The sequence below is a fragment of the Myotis brandtii genome, unplaced genomic scaffold (assembly GCF_000412655.1).
Source record: "Myotis brandtii unplaced genomic scaffold, ASM41265v1 scaffold416, whole genome shotgun sequence".
NCBI classification, from domain to species: Eukaryota; Metazoa; Chordata; class Mammalia; order Chiroptera; family Vespertilionidae; genus Myotis; species Myotis brandtii.
In genome coordinates, this window is record NW_005365989.1 from 531568 (window position 1) to 555690 (window position 24123).

Consider the following 24123-nt stretch of genomic DNA (forward strand, 5'->3'; position numbering starts at 1 on the left):
GGCGATGTGGTAAGGTGTGACTTTTGTCCATTTTGAGGGGAAAAAATTCTTACCAGTAAAACTATATTTTTGAAGTTCTGGACACTTAAATACATCCACATTATTCTTACCTTCTTCTATACTCCAAAGTTTATAGTTCTTTTGTGATTTTCCAAAAAAAAAAAAAAGTCCTTGACAGATATATTTGAGTTTAAATTGGGAACACATACCTAGAGTTTTAAGAAATTTGGGCAATATCTGACCAGAAATCTCTAAGGCATGTGTACAGTATCACCTCCAAGGATAGATATTCAATATAAATTTGCTGAATCACTGAATGAAGCAACCACTACGTTAAGAACAAGTAACTATTCAAATTCTACACCACTTGAGTGAGGAACCTTGGTCCATCCAGTGAAGTGCATAGGATTCAGTGACATACACAACACTTCGCCTGCCCTCAAAGACCTGACTGCATGGCTAAGGAGATGGGACCTCTGCCTTGAATAAAATTTAAAAATAGAACTAAAGACAAATGTTTTAATTGTGAAGTAGGGGAAATCATATACATGTTAAGCAATAAGACACCAAATAGTACAGGGAAATGAACTGAACTATTCACTTCCAAACACAGATCTCACTAAAGTAAATTCTACCTTTTTTTCTGAATGACTGTAACATCATGCAGTTAGTGCACAGTCAAAATAAACCCAATAAACACCAGAATAAGGCAAGTGCTCAATAAAGTAGTTGAATGAATGATCATATGGAGGGAATGTCATTTCCCCCCAGAATATAACATGGTAGAAGTTGAAAAACACATATCTCTGTTTAAGCCATTGAACACCAAATTTCTTTTTCATAGAATACTTACTTACTTGTATAATGTTGCTCCCCTTTACCTAGCATAGCTAAATTAGCTAAATTTCAGACTGAACAAAAACAAAGATAGTCATAATATACAGGGATTACATAACATAATGGGACCCAGCAAACCTGTTAATTAAATAACTGCCTGGGGGAAATATCTACCCCACCAAAAAATTTTGGTAATAAGACAGTTAACTGATACATGTATATGATATGCAATTTAAGGAATATGCAATTGCCTAAATTTGTCTAATCTTCATAACAGTGTTCGGTAATAGATATTATCATTCCTACACTAAAGGTAGAAAATTAAGGCACAAAGACCCTCAGATGACATTCCACCGACCACAAAGTTACTAAGACAGTGGAGTCAGGATATGAGCAAAGTTATAAAATACCAAGGTCTTAAACTTGAGGGTCAGACCTGTCTGTATGAAAAACACAAACTTGCTACTCTACTGTGAAGTTTTAGTTCCCTCATCTTAACACGAGCACTTCTTCTGAGGCATAAATGGAGGACACCTAGTCCAGCATGGCAGTAGGGTATTACAAATGAGAGTGCATTTCCTGGTCCCTCCTCTTCAGTTTCCTGTATGCAAAAGTGCCTTTAAGAGCAGTCGGAAAACAATCTCCACCTAAAATAGCCTTGGGTAACAGAAGTCCACTAAAAGGGAAAAAATTATAAAAATATAGCACCATGCTAATGTGTTCACTACGAAACAAAGCTAACAAATCACACCATTTTTTGGAGTACACACAACTACTGACATGAGCAGCATGTATGTGTTTAACATATAATTTCTGTTGATGCTTTATATTAAAGTCTATCCTCTCGTATTTAAACATAAATGAAAAGTAGTTTTTGCCAAATCAGGAAAAGGAGGTTATCTAAGCTACCATTATCCATTGAAGAAAAAAGGAGGTATTACAGATTTAATTTATTCAGGAGTCAAACAATTAGTTTTTAACTCTCCAGTAGGAGTCACTATAAACAAGGAATTTAATTCCTAAGCTAAATTAATGTTGGTGTTTAGTTAGTAAATGCATATACATGTATTGCTATATTTAAAAAAATTAGTAAGTGGTAATAGCTTATATCTAAAGTTTAATATCCATCTTAAACTTTAAATTAAATAATTGCAATGACAAAAACCTTTAAGTATGAGTACAACTTCATAAAAGATTTAATTATCAAAGAGGATGCAGACACACATACACACACACATAATAAAAATATTTTTTTCTGAAGAACAGCCTGTAATCTAGTAGTGAATACAAACTTCTTATATGTACATTCCTATACTTCTTTGTATTGAGATCTTTAGAATGTAAAATAGGTTCTATTAAGCTAGCAAGTTTTTTACTTAAAAAAATGGATTTTCTTAGTGGGAATCCTATTTATCTTTTTTTTTTTTAAATCTCACCCAAGTATATATTTTTTCCATTGATTTTTTTTTAAGAGAGAGAGAAAGAGTGGAGGGCAAGAGGCTGGGGAGGGGGGCAGGAGAGAGAAATATTGCTGTGAGAGAGACACATCAATTGGTTGGTTGCCTCCCTCACATGCCCAGACCAGGCCAGGATCAAGCCTGCAACTGAGGTACATGCCCTTGACTGGGAATTGAACCCACTGAGCAAAATTGGCCAGGGTGAGAATCCCTTTTATCTTAAACTCTTTTTAAAAAATACACATCCACTTGGAAAAAATACTTATTTCACATAAATATACTTATCAGATAAATATAATATATTTATTTGAAGTAAATCAAAATATCAGCATAGACTGTAAAATCTAATTTTTATTTGTGGTTTTATCAGCAACTTCCTATTGTTAGCTTGAATTGGCTACTTTTATGTGGCCTGGATTCATAGGTAGACATCCAAATGGTTTATCAGATGATCAAATATGCATTTTCTTTCTGACTTGTGAGATGGCTTATGGTCATATTAATTATAATGCTATTTGCATTGATTACTAAGGTAAGCAATGTGGGCTACATTTTAACCATGCTTTTGTTCTATAAATATCTGACTTCTATCTTTCTATGGCAGTATTTCTCTTCAGAAGAAAGAAGAGCTTTCTCATTTTGCTTTATAAGGTGTTATAAAAACTTACACAGACATATTATTTTGGTGACATACAGGAATATGCAAAATATAGGTTCCCAAATTATTGTATCCAGTTTGATCTCGTTTGAGTCATTTTCCCACTTTTCTACATATTTTCTTATCTCTGTGGTAAAGAATACAATGAGTATGCCACTGCCCACATGATCATGACATGAACTTCAACAAGCAAATGGTATTACCCTACAGGCTGGAGAACATGTTATCTATTGGCATGCATGATCTGGTCAAGTGAAATGGTAAGTTGCAAGAACAGAATATATACATGTTTATGTGTAATTGTAATGGAAACTGCATGCATACGCAAACTAAAGTTCACTTCTTCAATTTCATGGGAAGATCTATAATTGCAAAAGTCATAAATTTATTCTTTCAAATATCAAGTGAAACTAGAAAAAGATAATGTAAATGACACTTCTAACAACTGAAAGATACATTTTAGTTAAGGAGAAAAGACGTTATTATGTTTCTTATTTTTCCCCAGGACATTATTCTCTTTCCCCTGGGATAAGTGGAATGTTCTTTGAAAAAAAAAAAATCCTTTACTCTAACCCAGTGTAATCCATAGCCAGTCTCCAAGTTTGATACAAAAACAAACCATTTCTATTTTGGTACAATGAGGAAGCATAGCACTGGACAATATAAAAACAGAGAGGGAGGAAGTTGACTCAGATTGCTGCACTTCCTAGATGAAGAGAGCTAGCAGGCTCCCCACAATCACCTGAATAGAATGAAATAAGACGAAAACTGTTTTTTCCGTAGAATTGATGCACGTGTAAAAATGAATTCCCGAACAAGGGGAAATCCTGGGTATGTTTGTTTGTCTGGATGAAAGATTCCATTTGAGAAGTTTTTGACAAAGTGGATTGATGAAGCAGATTGGAATCTGGGCACAGGATGTACACAATCTTTTAAAATTTGTGAATAAACACTGGGCTTCCCAAAGCATTACTCAGTGATCAAAGGGAAATATAATATCACAATGAAAATCATTTTTATTCTAAATAGGATAACTGTCTAGGGTTTGTTAACCTCTTTGGGGTGGGAATTCTAACAATTTCCTCAGGTTACTAAATGTTGATTACATGGACTTGTTTGACATCCTTGAGCAAGTGGAACAATAAATCGCTGGGCAGAGAACAAACAATTTTCAAATATTTTAATGACTATCTCTGATAAACAGGAAAAAAAAGAGTAGGAAAAAAAGAATGAAAAATAAATAAATTTTAAAATGAAAGTGAAGGCCCGTATAAAATTAGCATCCTGTGCACATCCATTACTGAAATGCCTGTTTATATTCCTGCTTTATCAAGTTTCTGCCCAAAACATTTTTTCATATAACTGGTAACCAGCCACGTTGAGTAAGAATTAGTCGTGTTTCAAGGAGAAAGCAGTGGAAGATATAAGTGCCCTCAAGTTCGATCCATAATCTAACGCTTAAACTGGTCATTGTTACATTCCTGACCTAATGACGTATTAACTCAAAATGACCTTAAAAACTTAAGTACTTAGTTTCAAAAATAAATGAGCTCTTTGTGCTGTTCATCATAAGCACTTAAATTCCCACCCTGCACATAAACACAGAGACAGCCATGAAAAGACAGGTTGAGATAAGTTTTGCATCAGCGTCTACTAAGAGACAAAGGCTTGTTGCAAATGCCATGAGTGACTCATACTAGTACACAATTATTTTAAAAGTTGGCAAATTCTGGGCTTCTCCTAAATAAAACAGAAATAAATTCATCAGCTTTAAAATTTTTTTTTTCTTTTTAAAAATTTACCTTTCTTGTTGGAAGTATTACAGATGTCTGCTTTTTTGTGCCCACCCCTCACCCATCCAGCTTTCATTGAAAGCAAACAGTATTAAAATTAGTACTGTTTGGCAAAAATTTAACATTGACAAATTTTAGCTTCTATTAGGCTAACCTAAGCAGGTATAGGTGAGGAGTGCCCAAAAGGTTATATGGCATTAATGGTCTTATTTGTATTCCTTTGGGCCTGGACAAAAACTGACTTAACTATATGTCTTCATAGTCAGAATGAGCTTACTGTAACAGTGTCAAGTTGCCAATATGGTGCTTTCAAAGGAGAGGCGTGAGAAGTTGTCTCTATTATATTAGGCCAACCTAAGCAGGTATAGGTGAGGAGTGCCCAAAAGGTTATATGGCATTAATGGTCTTATTTGTATTCCTTTGGGCCTGGACAAAAACTGACTTAACTATATGTCTTCATAGTCAGAATGAGCTTACTGTAACAGTGTCAAGTTGCCAATATGGTGCTTTCAAAGGAGAGGCGTGAGAAGTTGTCTCTATTTGTTTGACAAGGGTATTTGTTTTGCAAATGTCAGCACTTTACCTTCTCTAAACATGATGATCAAGTGCATTCTGAACATAAAACAACCTATAAATTGCTTAATATAAGTCAAAATCCCAAAGAGGTCAACTTTCCCACCCTTATCCCCAGTTGGACATTTCCTTTACCGCAGAATGCGGCCTGTTCTCTATCATCTGTTCAGAACCTGCGGGCCATGTCCTTTGTGTGATTGGACACTTACCTACTTAGTGCCACCATGTAGAAAATGTATTGTGTGCAAGGAGAGGGTACAAAACACTATAACATAGCAGTTCCTCACGCCATATCTCTTTTGTACATGGGTTGTGTCCTTCCAATTTGCTCACAATGTTAATTTTTAACTGATAAACTTCACACACCTTTTGAAATAAAAATAAGTAGACTTAAAAATAAATAAAATTGCCTGGCCGGGGTGGCTCTGTGGTTGAGTGTCGACCTATAAACTAGATCACGGTTCGATTCCCAGTCAGGGTACATGTCAGTGTTGAGGGCTTGATCCCCAGTAGGGGGCATGCAGGAGGCGTCCGATCAATGATTCGCTTTCATCATTGATGTTTCTATCTCTCTCTCCCTCTCCCTTCCTCTCTGAAATATAATATATATATGTTTATATATATATTAAAAATCAATCAATCAAATAAAATTATTATGCCCATAAGGCTTTCTCAGAGTAAAGCATTTCTGTAGAGCCATTATTGTTCAATTATTAAACAAATGACTATATTTTATGATAATTATTAAACATGAAAAAGTAAAAAATAAGTTATATAATGTCTAACCACTGGGGTGTGCACCTGAAACTAATATAATACTGCATGTAAACTGTAATTGATAAATTAATTTAAATAAAATTTTAAAAATTAAAATTGTCTGTTTCGTTGTCCTAATGACTTTCAAAAGAGGTAAAGTTTCTGATTCCCCAACCAGGTAAGTATGTGCGGATGAAATCTCCATTGACTGCTTTATAAGTAAGTGTTTTAAATAAGTGTTAAATTGTGATCGTAACAGTTTTTCCCCATCTTTGAAATTCTGTGGGGTTTTTTATTTATTTATTATAATGAGATACCTCTGGACAACCAATCCTTGAAAATATAAAGAAAAATCAAGAGTTGTTTTTGCAGTGAAACAAGAGCTCAACCACAGCGGAGAGATACACAGAAACTGCTAGTCAAACTGTCTGCCGCTCTGCACCTCGGTCTTCATCTGCCAGTCCTGCCTCAGCGGTCCAGAATCAAGTTCTGTCCCTACTTCCAGATAAGGACCGTTGTAGAAAACAGAATTCTCCAGCAGAGTTTAATGTCATCAGTTGTTACTAAATAAGCCATGTGCCTACTTTACTGTCCCCAAATATTATAAATTTTTAAAGAGCAGAGAGTAAGACTGAACTTTCTCTGCTGCACCCTCTCACAAAGGGATATGTACATGACAGGGGCTCAATCACATATTGCTCATTGAGTGAATGAGGAACAAAAAGAGATTTATTTCCTTCCTTCCCACAATGACAGAAATCATCAAGTTCAGAGTTGTCAGGAAAACATGGTATAGCCAATTCAAGAATGATAACTTCAATTCAAGAATAAGTCAAGTATTCATGAAATGGAAAAATGAGCATATTACTAGACAAACATTTTCAAATAGACCTATAGCTATTTTATACTGATAATACTAGAACATACACAGACTATCATGAATTGTTCCCCTAGTTTTCATATGTCCTTTTTATTAAATAAAAAAAAATTGTTATTTTTTATTTTATGAACCTGGCCAGTCCCTCACCTGGATTATAAACTGCTGAAGATTAAGGATGAACCAAGTTTTATTTGCTGGGCTGGCAAGAGAGCATATTCATTTACATATACACTTCACAGAAGGGGCCTTGGAGGATCTAATTTATCTCCCTTTCTCTTGTCCAGTGTGGCTATTTTCTCAATGGAATAATTAATAGTATCAACAATATGCCCAAAGTATAAAAATGGACACATACACTATCACTTTAGAGAGCTGATACTGTGCTGCCACTCAGCGTGTGTGATGCGGGCTTCTGTTTGTCTCATGTATTCTTTCACTGGTAGGCCTTCCAATTATTTAAACTGTACTCTACCTTAAAATTTCAATTTTGTAAACATTTTCTTGGAGGGACAACATTCTCCTCTGGCTAGCCATTATTTCCTAATGATGTGGGTTAAAACAAAACAAAGAAGCAGGTGCTTTCCATGTCATTTCCACATATTAAACTTTTCTTGCTGTCCTTTCCAACACAGCCAATTTAACTAGATTTTAGGCACTACAGAAAAAAAAATCTTTTTAAAAAGATGTTATTTTGTTTCATTGTTAACAAAAATATGCTGATAACAAAGAAACTCTCCTACAATTATAGTAAATCCGGTAATTGATTTCATTTCCCATATTATACATTATTGTGACAAGAGACTGTATGATTACATCAATTACTGGACTTTTTAAGGGTCATAGTCTCTATGTGCTTTTTAGTCCACAAGGTGGATCAGTGTGCTAGGTGCTATAAAATGAACTCAAGCTTGGTTAACTACTTGTAGCTGAGTATATCTTTATATAAATGTTCACAATGGCAGGAACTTTGGTCTACTGCTTTGCACCCTCCGGGATGCCTGGCATGGAGTAGGTGTGCAATAAATATTTGCTGAATTTTAAAACTTAACACTTGAGCCTGAAGCTGATTTTATGCTAAATGGGTATATGATGATATATGATCATCAATCTCTCCCCACAGCTTCTGGCTGATATCAGGATTCTTTAACCATTGGGGAACTACAGACCCCTTTTGACAATCTGATAGAAATTATACTGTTTCCAGTTACCTCTGTAATATACATATCTGATGAATGGAATTTTGTTGGCTAGGAATCCTAAGAGAAAGGAACTAACATTCTGTAAAGACTGCTTTGAAATATACTTTAGTTCTGTATACACAGAAGCCATATCTTTTTATGAATCAAGCTTAACGTGCCAGGTTTACCTAAAATTTATGAAGTATAATACACAACAGCACACTTTCAATATCCTTAAATATGAAATTTTGTCTGAAAGTAATTCTAAAATAACTTATCACTTTGGTTGTTTGTACCTTTTTTAAAGTTTCCTAACTTATTGATAACATCACAGACACCTGGTAGCAATGCAATAGTTAAGGATCTGTCTGGTTTCCTTTAAAATTCCCAATTTTTGATGTTTGTAGGAAAACTGCCAGAATCTTAAATTTGCTATGCAGAGTTGTTTGTAGAGATGTAAATTTCATTTATCTCTCCTTTCATATTAATTTCTTTCTAAAAAAAAATGTAAAACTGCTAAGTTATTTTGAACCATACAGTGCATGGAAACAGCCTGGCTTAATACTTGAGATGTTTTATCTTCATTATCTCTGGCTCTTGACCTCCAAAATGCAAAAGTTAAAAGAAAAGCCCTTAACTCACCTCCACTTTTCCTAATATACCTTAATTTCTTTGAGTAAAGTGCTTCATTTTAAACCTGGCCCAATGGCTGACATTTAAAACCAAAAATCTCAGTAAGTGGCTACAATGCTGGCATTCGCAGTGCTTGCGCCATGTAAGTAAACTCAGGACATGCCACCCTACTATGTAACACAGTTAATCTGGACTCTGTAATCTCACTGTGATTATCCATTTTGTTGTTTTCAAGTCTGCAAGTTCCCAGTCAAGTTGGAAGGCTGACTGGGCCTATTTTCCAGCGAATATTGTTTCTGCTCTCTGTTGAGTTGGGAGCACAGCTGTGCAAAGTAGTTTCACTGAACCAAGGGATAGTCACAGAATAATCAGCTCAAAACTTTGTCCAAGTTCACAAACTACGAACTGCATAATAATTATACAAACTCCTCCAAAACCACGACCACTTGCGTGACTTTTAAACTGGATCTGTGTCAAGTGGTACTGATTTATGTTGATCCCAAGGGTATTTTTTTCCCTTGACTTCACCCAATTTACACAGCAATGGACGAGGACTGAGCTTAACTTCATTTCCATACAGTAACTAGCACGCTATTTGTGTTTCATAAATGAAACGGTAATAGTAGGGACAGAACCGCAACTCTCAATTCAAATAAAACCGTAATAGTAAGAGCATTATCTTTAAAAAATAGCAGCTTGATTTAGTAACAGCATTATTCTTAATAATAAAAACAATGTTATGTCCTAAGTCATACTCCACATACTTTTCAATGCCCTGAAATAACTTTTATTAATAGCGCTAAGTCTTGTATTAAGAATTTAGTCCTCAGAGTGAATGCACTCTTTAGTATATTTCGGTGACTTATCATAGGAGAAAAAGACCTGCCATTATATGTAGTGAAAATCTCCAATTCCACAGTCCAAGGGAAATCAAAATGGTCCTTAATTTAAAGTATTAAAAACTATGGCTAAGACACTAAGCCTAGAAAAGAAATTCACTTAAAAAAACAACAACTCTTGGCTACTTAACACAAGTTTCAAATTTCAAATGGAAGAAGTGGACAGTGCCTTCACTCTTCTAGAAGGGAGAGCATATAGTTCAAAATAATTTGAGTTATCAAGTGGAATTAATAAATTATGACTGGGCTAACTTGGAACTAAAATTCTTTAGTGTTCCAAATAATTCAGTGCCTGATCTAGAAAGCATCTTAATCCTAAAAGCCACTAGTCAGTAACACCTTTCTTCCGTGGCTAAGAGGCACATAATTTCCATTGTCAAAGATAACCATTTAAATGGGTGAATATCCAAATATATCCTGATGAGATATTCAGCTCTTACTTTACGTGGGGGTGGAAGGAAGTTTTGGCAGTCAATTCTTAGGAATTAAAAACAATGTCTTAGAAGCCGGAAGAGGACCAGATTTAGCTGTGTGATGCTCTTGCTGACAGACAAGAACAGAACAAACACATCAGCGCAGAGAGTGTGTGGCCACAATTGTGGGGCTGACACCCAGGGAAACCTGTCTTTAATTTATCCCGTCGTGTGCAGATTTGGCAAGGATCTCCAAAAATCATTTACATACCATATGCCCTGAATTACCTAGGCACAATGGCTGTGGATAAATATGATGTTTCAGGTCTGATTGTTTGCTTCCTTTTGTAAGTTTTGCAGCTTTCATTTCATTTTTCTCTTTGCTAAATAATTTAATGCAATATTGTGTGCTGCAAAAGATTGTTTTGCTGAATCAATGAATAGTTCATTGTGCCTTGTGATTAGGAAAAAAAGAAATGATCCTGACGTGAGGTGGGGGACCAGGATGTATTATTTCTCCATGTAAGAATCCAATAAAGGTTATCAGCTTCTTAGCTTCTTATACTTTGGACACATTTTAACCTTTGTCTCTTTACTAGGCATATAAATGCAAAGCATTCAACAATAAAATAAACAGGAATCAGCTAATATGACTAAGTTGGTTCGCAAGTTTTCATGTTTAAAAGGGGTCCCCAAAATTAGACTCTTGATAATTCCTATATTTGTTCCTCCTATAATTAAAAGCCATTACAACTGCCCCATGCCTTAGTTTCCCTCTTTCCACCCAACTGGTATTAATACAAACTTGGTCACACTTGTCCAGATGTACAAACTAAATTTTAAGTCAGATTGAATAAACGTATACTTAAACCAAAAAGATCAATAGCCTAAAAAAGGCTTGGAGCAGAATTATGTACATATTTTTTGTTGTGTACTATAAATTTGACTGTATAAACTTCCAATTAAAAATGACATTCACACCATCATTTTTGATAGAATTTTGCACAGTAGGAATACTCATTAATGCAGGGTAATACAGTGTGATAAGCAGCTTAGACATCAAAATAGAAAAAAATATGCCAGTTGGTCTACTCTTTACATGCACAAAATAAAACTAAAAAAAATTAAATACCTGAGGAATTAATTAAAAAGAACACTTATTGGCATATGTGTTTTTTAACTATGTCATATCAAGAGCATGCCTATTCTCTAGTCAGTTTCTGCTGCAGAGATCTAAGTCTCAACACAAAAGAGAAACCACAGCCATCCCCTAGTTAATGATAATACATTAAATGCATTACAACATTCAAATGGAATAAAATACAATTTAAATGATTTTACGTATCTTACAACTACCCTCCTTAACAGAATGTATGTGCATATATGCCATATTATATATGTTATGAAAAATATATTATTCATATATGTGTATCTACATATATATTTTTTACCATTTAATAGGAAGTATCTGATATTTCTGAATTCTTTGCAGCATTAATAAGAGAGGCAAAAGCCCATCCGCTACAAAGTGTATGCTTGTGGGTCATTTCTTAGTCTTTAACTGGGAAAATACAGTTATTGAATTAATTCTCATCTGCATGTAAAGTAAGTGGCAAAGGAGATATGTCCATATACTAGTAGAGAAATAAATAAAAGGCAATGCAGTGATTTCAGAACATTATTAAATAATATGCTTTAAGGAGCAAAAAAAAAGAAAAAAGGTACCACTTGAGGGTCGGCAATGAAAGGGTTAACAGACATATGCTGTATAATTAGGAGATGCATTAATGATTATGAATAGTAAATGATTTGGTGCAAAGAAAAAAATTTTAGTCAAAGGGACATGTACCTATCTTACATGTTTATTAGTAACTGTACATAACTAGAGAATTCTGCTATTAAGAATCTTGCATTATTGGTGTAAATACTTCCAAGGGTACATCAAATTGTAATCTTTCATACGACATCCATCAAACCAGGCTGGAGATTTTGACAAACATTAAACACAGTAAGGAGGCAATTATGTATGCATGATTTAATCTGCAACTAATTAATATGCAAATTTATTCATATGTTAGTTACTAAATTAAAAATGCAAAGAAGCCCTTATGGTGATTCTCGAAATTTTGCACAAACAGAACATTTAAAATGTAAGAAAAATGAAGTTTTTCAGAAATCTATAACACACTTTCACTGTCTCCAGAACCTGTTGCACTAAGAAGACTCAAAAATATGTGTTTAAATACTTGATAATAATTTAAAAGGTGTGCTAATTTCATGTGAGAATGTGGGAACAGAAAGGTTAATCAGCATTCTCTCGAACTCTTAAGAGATACACTCTAATTACCAGACAAATGGTATTCTATTTCTAAGCTTCCTTCCCTGCTTTTAGGGTTGTCAAAAGTTGGTCATCCTACTGATATCCTGGGCAAATGGTTAGGGGAATAAATAGTATTTAAAAGGAACTAGATATATTGAAAATTCTAGGGTGACTTGGAGACCATTTGGTGTTCACTAAACATACAATTCATTCCTCAAGATGGCAACTCGCTCTTTTTGCCTTTGGGGAAAGCTCTTTGCAAACAGAGGAATGGGAGGGAAATCTTGATAGAGACTAGAAATTCTCCCGAACTGTCTTCCAAATAAATCTTCAAATAAAATAATGTGACTAACCCAAGAGCAACAACCACCCCAAAAAGCAGAAGGTAATTTCATCCGAGTTCAATCTGGCTATTTTAGCCCTGCATTTTCCAGACAGTCCAAAACTGATTTGAATCTGTGATGGGAAGAGGAGGGATGTACAGTCGGGATAATGTATAAATATCTTCTGGTGCCTGCTTACACGGGGGTACCCATTCACGTGCATACATTATCCTTTGGCTCTATTGCCTTTGCAAGAATCAGATTTCCCTCTGACTTTTTCGTGACCAGCAGCAAGATTGGATGTGGATCACCTGTCATCTGATTACCTTTCTCATCCGAAGTCCGACGGCCATGTGTACAGCTCCTGAAGCTGGCACTTGGAACAGCTGTAGTGGCCTCAAGAAATCAACACAAGTCAACGGAATGAGGAAGCACAATAACAGCGTCTACGGCTCTTCTCAGGGCTCTGAACTCTCACCCACGTCAAAAAAAAAATCACCAGCAGCCTCATCGCTGCCAAGTGACACACAAAAAGGAAGTTAACCATTGGCTGTGACTCGCATTCACAGTCTGACTCTGATCTCCCAGCCTCCCTTAGCCCCTGCTGATGCCAAGTGGACTACAGCTTGCCCATTTCATTTCAGCCACGGCAGCCAAAAAAAGCACTGCCCCAGCGTGCGGTGACAAGCAGTCTGTTTTGATATTAGTACCTCAGTATGTGATAGAAGAGAGTCAGATGTCCCCGAACGATTGCTCCCCCCTGAGGGACACTGTCCTGGCCTCGCTTGGCCAGAAAGATGGTGAGTGTGCGGCAAATCCTTAGCTTTGAAAGCACAGGGGAGGGAAACCCCCCACCCTCAGGACCCAGCCGAAATGGCGAGGCGGGCCTCTTCTGGGGAGAGGATCCATGCCTCCCGACTCCCCGGGCTGGCTAGCCAGAAATACACCTCAGATTCCAGGCTCTCCCTGCCAGCCAGCACACCTGAGCACGGACTGGCTCACAGAAATAAGAAAAGGAGTCTTTTTCTTATGTAATTAAATCGTAGTAGGCTAGTCAGTAAACAGCAGGTTTCCTTATTTTTCTTTCATGAAAGAAAGGGGACTATTTGGGGTTGAGAAGAATGGATTTTTTTCCTTGACCCTCAGAGAGGGAGGGGGTGGGAATAAAGCCTTCCCCCTCTGTCCATCACATTCTGATTTTCTTGCTAAAGGCACAGAAGCCGACTCTAACCAGGTTGAACCTGGGTGCAGCCTGTAAGGGCCTCTTTCTCTCCAACATGAACATATCCCGCTTTTTCCGATTCCAGTGAGGCCTCATCAGGGGCAGGTCTGCATTTCTGGGCATTTCAGGAACCTGAGCATCTTTCTATTTTACAGATGACTCCATTTTTGTAGTGACCAGAACTGAACATAAAGCTTTTAAAAAGCTTCAACGTACACATTTGTGCATTCATTACACAGTGTTAAATCTAATTTGTTCTTTTTACTGTCGCAGGAAGCACATGTTTAAAGCAATCTGTTTCCTCATGTGAATGCTTTCCTGTCTGTTTAAAAAAAATTGCGACACGCTTTACCCCGAGTAACCAAGAGGTGATCATAAATATCCCTAAATAGCATTAAACAGATATGAAAGACATTAACACTTTCAGAATGCCAAAGTAGTATTAAAAAAATTCTAACAGATGCTCCTAGGTCAAAAAGTGAAATGTGTGTTTCCTGAAAAAACACTCTCATCAGAATTGTAAGTGAACTGCGAGGGGAGAAGTGAGGTGTTGCTGAACAAATGAGGATCCTCTCGGTGAGGAGCACAATCCACTGCCAGAGGCCACTTGCCACAAAAAGCCACATTTCAGTGGGAGTTTGAAGAAAACCAATCTCCTTTGTAATCCACAAGGTGGCAATGACAACAGAGCAGGGTGGCTCCCTCAGATCTCACTGGCTTCCCGGGGAAAGAGTCTGTCTGTGCATCGACGCTTGGTCCCTGCTCAGGGACATGAGGAAGATGTCCGGCCCAAAAGGGCCTTTCCCCAGGAACCCGACACGGTGCCTCGTTTTTCTGTGAATTAAGACTGGCTGGGGAAAAACATCCGTGGTAGAATGTAGAGACCGTGCTCTTTCTTCCTGACCCCCTTTTCCAGATGTTCTCTTCCCCGCTTAACTGCAAGAGTGAAGTCATCAGCCCTTATAAAAAATTGTTTTAAGTTTCCCACAGCTGACAAGCAAAAATACTTTTATGATTTCAGCAATGGCACAGAAAAAACACATTACAATGCGGCAAAGGCCAGAATCCAGCAAGTCTTCGACTTTACCCTTAAAACATCTGTATAAATAGTCCTGTTTAATGTTAGAAATTCACCTAAACAGTCCTAAACAAATCCAACTCTGACTTGGTAAGAGAAGCAAACCGCCACACGCACCCACCTAGTCAACTCATCTTCCTCTCGCCAGATGAATGAAAACCCCAGGCCTAACATTCCCTGACCAAGGGCACCGGAGCCAGGCCTGCCGAAGTGGAAGTATGCGTCGCTCCCAGGACCCAGCTCTGGCCAATTACAGAAAAACCCTGATAGAACGTGAAAGAGGAAGCACGCATCTCCTATCACTTAGAGGCAAGGCTGATGTAGGCCTAACCCAGCTATTGGCAGAGGGAATCACTGTGAGGAGCTTTGTCATCTTGGACTGATGTCCCACTCAAAGGAAAAAAGATGAAGTCCGCACTTTAGCACAAACTTTGTGGAGTGAGCAGTCTAATACTGAAAAGGGCTGACTGGATGCTTTGGCCTGACAGAGACACTATTATAAGGACAAGGAGATACACAAAGCACTTGCAATCTATAATAATAAAAGGGTAATATGCTAATTAGACCAGACGTCCTTCCAAATGTCCTTCCTTCCAGACAAAGCTGCAGCTGGTGGGGGCTGTGGCAGAGGCTGTGACAAGAGACGGCAGAGGCCCAGGCCGTGGCAGCGGCAGGCGGGAGCTGGGGCCAAGGTCCTTACATGAGTTTCCTGCATCAGGCCTCTAGTATTTCATTTTATTTTATTTTTTAAAATATATTTTATTGATTTTTTAACAGAGAGGAAGGGAGAGGGATAGAGAGTTAGAAACATAAATGAGAGAGAAACATCAATCAGTTGCCTCCTGCACACCCCCTACTGGGGATGTGCCCACAACCAAGGTACATGCCCTTGACCGGAATCGAACCTGGGACCTTTCAGTCCACAGGCCGACGCTCTATCCACTGACCCAAACTGGTTAGGGCGCCTCTAGTATTTTATAATCTCAGAAACACCAAGTGACCTTCAGGAGGCAGGATTCTTCTGCATGCCAGCTGAGACCCTGCTCTGGTTTCTGCCCTGCCAACTACTCTGGTAAACTATCTGCTGAATTCTTCACCAGTGCCAGGAGACAGGAGTTACCTTGTTGCTAATGTTAACACTGGCCGTGTTTGTCATCACTATCATCGGCTGTTACCATATCTTAGATATTACAATGCGACAGGACTATGCTAACCACCATTAAAAACCCCAGCTGATCAGATTCCATGTTCTTAAGCACTGGGCCATTCTGTCTCCGTTACAGAAATGCTATCCTGGGCTGTCTGGTCTTTCTAACAGATCTGCCTAGTGGGTGGAAGTTGTGCTTTATCCCTAGTGCCCTGACACTGGGGGTACTGACACTCATTCTACAGTGAGATGAAACTTCCGAATATTTAATGTATTCTGAGTTTCCATATCCTTAGCCATGAATAAATAGTAGTACCCATTTCACAGAATTTTAGTAGGATTAAATGATTTCAAATAGATGCAAAGTGTTCATGTTTGGCACAGAGTAAACACTATGGTAAGGGTGTGTTATTAGTATACCAATATCATCTCATTAAACAGACACCATTTATATGTATTTTGTAGACCAAGAAATAGGTGTGTGATCTCACCAAGGCAACTGGGTAAATAGAGGATATTACACATAAAATTAGGAAGAGCCTTTTATTTCTACCCTACTATACTACTTTTATTGCTATATTTACTCATTGGAAATATATTTCAAAGTAATGTGCATAACGCAATGAGTTTAGCTTCTATGAGACAAAAAAAAAAGATGTATATATAATGAGACCCTTACCTTCTTTAAGATGGATACATAATAAACCTAAAGGACAAAAAGTACTTGTGGTACACTGAGGGTTATTTTATTTTGATTGTACAACCGTCTCCAAAGGCCAGACTGTATGCTTTTGAAAATGATAAGGCCATTCCCCAAAGTGGGATGTGAGACAGCAATGGGGATTTCCTTAAATATGAAGAATCTTGGTTTGAAGCTTTATGATTTAAATGAAGGGCGCACGGGAGAGAAAGAAATATTCAAATAGATGGTATGTCTAGATTTTATTTTAGTTGAACAATATACTTGGAATGAGTATCTATGAAGAAAGAGATGAATGAATGAATGAATGAATGAATGAATGAAAACTTCTGAAAATGCTTTTCCCCCTGGGTGCTCCCAGCTTATTTTAGGGTTCCACTTAATAGCTAGATGTTGATGTAATTTATTAAAGAGAAAACAAAAGTAGCATTATTTTGTTTTATAAGTAAAAGAATTATCTATTGGGGTTTGATTTTTGTAATTCCAACTATATATGTCCATAATAAATATGCTTAATTCTCTTTTCTTTTGCCTACCACTACCAATTCAGCTATAGATTATATGTGGCAATGTCTTGTATACATCTAAACATGAACTTCATATGAAGGCACTATATGAGGAACCCATAGGCTTTGATAATAAAATTTCACTCATGAAGCATATGTCTTAGTATTAAATGGCAGAATGTGTACCTTTTTATTACATAATAATACATTCAAATAGTACATTAGTTACAGAAATAGGTTTATTTTCTATTTAGCTTAATGACTTTAAAAATTCAAATTGATTGAGCAAATTGTAATCACTAGGCCATGAGCATTCTTTTAAAATCTCAGCTTCGGTAGTAATGAAAAGGAGTGTGCATCCTTCACAAATTCTATTTTTAGCCCATCTGCTAACATCTCAGTTATTAGACTTTCTTATGAAGATAAAGCCCCAGTTTTTATACTCTATTTATTACTGAATTATTTTGTGCTTCAAGTTCATTTTATAATAAGCAAGCCAGAAAACATTATTGTACCTTGGGTTAATACACCTGAGCACCTGTGAAACAACCGAATTCCCCAAACAGGGTTACTTGAAAACATTAACGCTAAGAAATCAGACACCTACTTGAAACTGCTTTCTCATAGCAGCTAATGATATAATGATATACTGTGCCAATCGGTAGAATGAAGCCATTACAATATTATTATAAGTATAATCCAGGAGGCATATTTAGGATGATATGGGTTGGGAGGGAGGAGGCTGCTCTAGACAGTTAGGCACTCATTCTCAGATAATATCAAAATAATTGTCTCAAAACAGCATTTTTCTAAAATGGCAACTGTAAGTGGTGACAGTTTTTATATGGATGTGTGAGGAATGTACCACAAGGGCCGCTTTTCTGAGAAAATATAAGTCTTTCTAATAGGAGTCCACGCTTCACAAAGGAAATGCCTTTGAATTACTGTCATTGCGAACACAACTAAATTCTAGCAACAGAACACAAATTTTTCCTTGCAACTTGCTACGAAGAGGATTTCAGAAAAAAAATGTCCCCAGTCTCTGTTCCACCAAATACTCAAAATAAATTTAGTGAAACTTAATATTCACACAGACCCTCTTCTGATTACTCTAGAAGTAATCGCTTATCTATCAAGTTTCAACCCTAGTAGCAGATTTATGATTAATTAATTCCTCAGATGAAAAAGTTAGACTAGAGAGACAAGAGGGGGTGTCATTAAAACACTGAAATATAATTATTAAAATGTCCTTTTCCAAATCTGATTTGCCATTCTTTCAGAACTGAATATATAGTTCTCACCAAAACTTAAATCCTATTTTCCACCCTGAAATTCTGCAAAACGCAGAATCTTCTGCACTACCGTCATCTCTCTGAAGAGGGAGCATTAGCTCAAGCAAAGCCAAAAAGTCCCAACCAGCCCGCACCTCTGCAGCAGCTGCAACTTTAAAAAGGGGAATCGTTCGCATGCTGCTGCTTTGAGATAAAATAATCGAGCATTTAAAACCACACATTTTGCACTGCATTTTATAAAAGCTCTCTCCTCTGAAATGAGCACCCGCACTCGTGTACACAAACACAGCTTGGGAAGTTTGAGATCAAGGCTGAGAATCTCAGGCTATTGCTTTGAAATGCAACATTATGCTCAGTCTAAGAATTCGGTGAAATTTATTTAAAAAAACAACAATAACAAAAGCAAGTGTCTGTCAACAGCCTGACAATTTCATCTGCTTCAAGGAAATACAACTTTGCTATTTCTGAAGAGACCCTTCTTTCCTTTTAGGGTTATTGGTACCTATTTCGAGAGAATCTTATTTAGTCCTCCCAATGCTATTTAATTTTGATTTATTCTTTTCAAACAAAAACTTAAATGTTTGAAACCAGGAAACGCACCTTGGAAATGCAGCAATTATCAATGATCGAGGGAAAAAAATCTCTATGTTAGAAAAGAAAACAAATGCTTTAATACATGACATACTAAAAGTTCACAAACGTGGTAGTCAACTGAATATTAAGCCAACCATCTATGTTATTCCGCAAGCACAAAATAAATTCAAAGATCCAGAATAACTTTTTATAATTTTAAAATATATGCAAGATCTGTTTCAATTCTCGATCTAGGTACAGCAGCCTTGCAGCGGCTTCTTAGATTTCTTAATAATTAAACACCACTCCAATGGAGTCTATAACTTCACACCAAATAGACTGTTCAATGAACATGATAAAGTAAGATCCAAAATAGGAGTTCCCAGAGATGTATTTCTCCTTTCTCAACAAATGATTCTAGTTTTACACTAAATGCTATTATTCCAAAATTCTAAAAAAAATATAGAAAATTGTAGCAAACTCCTAAAGGACTGGAATGCCTAATGGTATATATGTTGTATATTTGCCTAAGTCTTGTATGCTTTCGAAATAGTCTTAATGCAATAAGAACCCTCAATGAAAACTTAAATATAGAGATTCTCCTATATTTGTTTCATAACCAGCCATTCGTAAAAAGCGTGACCTCTAACTGCAATAGCGAGAATATGATTGGTTTTCCAAGAAACAATGAATGTGCTGAATTTTTGAAGCTTTTGATTTACTGAATTCAGTATTAACTGCACAAAATCAGGAATACTCTGTGGTGAATATTTGTCAAATCTCAAGGTATTTCCCAGTGTCACATTCTATATAAATTGTGTGAATAACATGTTTCCCCTATTTGGGATGATTTAATTGCATTATCCTTCACCCACCTATACACTTTCATAATTAGTAAACACAAGCTTAATATCCAAACTTCATGCTTCAATATCTTTAATTGAAAAATGGCCATACTATGTTTAAAGTTGGAATACTGTGACTTATCCTAACATTTCAATGTAAATTCCTACAGTGATATGTTCTCACAAAGTACCTCCCTCTCCAGGAATGGCCCTTGAAGAGGCTCCTCCTTTTATATCTCATCACACAATTGGCTGGCTACTTCTAGACCTTCCTGGTCAAGATAGAGCCCAGGTGGCTGACAGACCATTTTAAACTTAATATAAATTTTATTTTAACAAAAGTTGTCTTGTCACTGAAGTTACAATTTGGATGACATGATAAAGCATCATTGTGATTTCCTCATGATCAGTTTCAAACGTGATGGGGGAAATTATGCATTTTAAGCACTGAATTTTTTGATCATATACGATTTCTGGAACTCTAATATGAAAAAAAACAATTTACCAACTTCTCTTTTAAATTGTAATTTCTTCATGCATTTGAGAAGTTTTTTTCTCAAAATAACTTCAGGTATGAACTCAAGATCATGTTTGAAACCTTCAAATATGAAGGGTTTTTAATATAATGGAAAACACACAAAATAATTAATGTCATCAGCATTATCCACCTTTTCGTGATTTCCCAGTAATCTCTCCTATAAAAGAAAGCCTCATCAGAACTTTAAGATTTTATTTTATTTAGAATTTTTCCTTATGAAAATTGCTAAACACTGAATTGTATTTTTCAAATCCATATAATGATTAACTCATGTCTCACATTTTCCTGAAGGTTCTAAATTTTATTTTAGAATATTTATGATAGTAGAGATTGTCTTCCTTAAAATCAGTGTGTCCAAAAGGATCTCTGACAACTTAATACAATGGCAGATCCTCTTAAATTTCAAATAAAAAAACAAACACACAAACAATAATACCAAAACTAAAACTGCAATTCAACACAGAAAACAGACTTTACTGAGAAGTACAGTGTGAATAAAGGATCACTTAGTGATATATGAGACCATAAACTATTTCTAAGGATAAAACTTATTTCCAGAGAACTCTGAGGTTCTAGGGATTTCAGCGGAGAGTGACAGTGAATTCAAAACGACTAGAAGTGAAGCTAGATTCCACCAATGTTTAAAGTGAAATGATTATAGTTATTAATAGTTTATGGTAAAATGTAGATTATTTTGAAACATTCTAAATTATAAGATTAAAGCCTTATGTATTTACATACTGATGGGCACAAGAATGTTTCTGAAAGGAGATGCATGTCTTTGTGTTTGGAAAAAATATTTTAAAACTATACAATATGAAAATTTTTTGCTTTCTAGATGTTAATGCTCCCGTATTAACATCTAAGAATCGTGGATAATTTTTCCAAAAATGTGATGTAAAGTGGTAGATTTTTCTGCATAAATTCATGATTTAGTATGTATGTTATTAGGTTATACGAAGGGTAAGACAACTGCTGAAAAGAGCAGTAAAGTTGAAAAATACTAAGATGGTAAATGTTTTTAAAAAGAAAACCAAGATGAGGAAATCAAACAAATAAGAACTTCACAAGTAGAGTCTAGAAATTAGCTCAGAGAAACAAACTGGCATCAACAAAAGGAGCTTTCTGACTAACGTCTCATCACCAGATAAGGGCTACCAGGGACTGGGATCGGACTGAAAGGAGCACATAGTAGAACCTGAACAGAGAACATGACAATGTTCTGCGTGCTAAGCAGGGCTCTGGGCCATTAGAGCTGTCATTTCACACAGCCTTTCCTTTAAACACAACATCCCCCTCGCCCTACTACAGGCCTATTCTCCAGAGGGAAGGACTTCCTCCCCACTGCGCCTGTGCCACAGACCCTGCAGGATGGCCTTCGCCCCCTACCCGGCCAGGCTTCCTCAGTGACCTGGGGCTCTAGAAGCAGCACAGGGCACAGACACACGTTCAAGGACCTGCCAGGTCCATGGCACAATGTTGGGCCAGGCGTGTGTTTTTCTCTCCCACAGATGCTGCAGTATTTCCAAAAACAGGGTCAGGCAAGCCCCTCCCTCTCTTCATTTCCTACAAGACCCAGCCTAATGGCCACCAGAGAAGTCCAGCCTCTGCCCCACAGTCATGTCATCAATAACATCTGATTACAGATGTCACAGTTTCAATTTTCTTTGTTTTATGTTAAGGAAGAGAAAGGTCCCATTTTGAAAAAAAAAAAAACACAACAAAAAACAAAAACAAGTGGAGTTGACACAACAGATTGTGACAGATTTATTACTATTTATCATGGTAAATATGTATGAAAAAAACCATAAATGTCTTTATCTAGTCATAACCACTCCAAAGGAAACCTTTTACTAACCGTAATTTTTGTTATTTGTTACAAAAATATTCATATATATTGAAGTTTTAGAGGTGTCTCTTATCAAATAAATATTCATAAGTGTATCTGAGCTTAAAAAGAGAATTAAACATAGCAGAGATCTAAAAATACATAAATATAGATCTACTGGGGCAAAAGTGTTACAGTGTCTACTACAGACCATCTCTTGGGGTCAAAATAAAATATACATTTTGTGTGATGGTAATGCATATAATCAATACATACAACAAAGCTAATATAAACTAAGTTACACTGCTATTTAAACAGAGCTAGATTATTTTTAAAGTAATGACAATAAATAGATTATTGGGTTCCAAAAATCAACCAAGGTATCTTATTCTTTTTGAATAAAACACAAAGTCAAACACATAAAAAAGGGTAAAATTTCCATTTCAACAATTTCCCTCGTCTTTCAAAAAAGGTACCCTATTTACCAAGATGTTCTACAAGGACCATTAAAACGTGTAGCCAAGATACACTTTCCATCAATAGTAATTCCTAAACTGATCATCAAAACCCCAAAATTAAATAATGCAAACTAAATTTCCAATTCCAGATCTATTCAGAAGGAAAATATACTTTAATATTTGTTAATATATCAGCAACACATAAATTGTCTTAATAGCAAAGAAAAATTTGCTATTAAGACAATTTTCTATAGTGGCCAGTTCCCTCCAGGGAAATACTTAAAAATATACAATGAATTATGAGAAATTGTTGTTAACAATGAATAAGCAGATAGATAATTTCTAATGCCACACCAAAGCACCCCTTAGAAACTGCAGATTTCTGCATTATTTCAGCGTTGGGAAAAAAAAACACCTAAATGTATTTGAATATGAGGCATAAATAGGGCATTATAGCTTTAAGTTTTGCTTGGCTTTTATACCACAGAGCTCTTCTATCGTTTCAGAACATTCAAAGGTTCACTTATTGTACTTAATGCTGTCCATATTAGGTTCAGGCATGTTTAAAATGTAAACAGCTGTGAGGACTATATCATTTCAAGTTTTCATAAAAGCTATTAAGAGCTAAAGTTTCATCTACATTAAATCCACCACAAACTTCAAGCTTAAAATATGCTTATAAAAACCTAAGGGGATATTAGTCAATTTCAATACAACATAGAAAAATCAAAGAATAAACACTCAGTACATTTTAAGTGACTTACTGGTAGTCCAAAGTGACTATTTTATATGCATTGGCAGTTTTATTTATACAATATTTTTCTATATTTATGGATACTTTTGTGACATCGCTTCAACATGGCCAAGTCTATGATAATCAGCATACAAAATTTGCTTTTTTTCCCTCCTGGTAAGAGTTATTCTGATATATTCACTTAATAACTTTTTAGATGAACTGAACTGAAATCAAGTCAAATACACAGGTGCTTGGGTTAATCTAACAGTGCATTTTCAAAAACTATTATTCTTCTAATTTACTAAAAATAAAATAAATATGCAAGAAATGCTTAGTAATATATTTTCAGAAATATAAATATAATTTATTTCAGAATGTGAGAACTTATAATAGGTCCATTATCATTCTTTTCAAAGAATACTAGTGTCCTACAGAACAAAGATTTAAATTATAATATCTCATGGAAAGGAAAGAAGAATT

At 36.0% G+C, this 24123-nt stretch overlaps 1 protein-coding gene across 28 annotated transcripts in view; it reads right to left on the reverse strand.

The window, feature by feature from the left end:
* Positions 1–24123, reverse strand: part of TCF4 (transcription factor 4) — a 340777-nt gene that overhangs the window by 100870 nt on the left and 215784 nt on the right. The window lies entirely within an intron of this gene.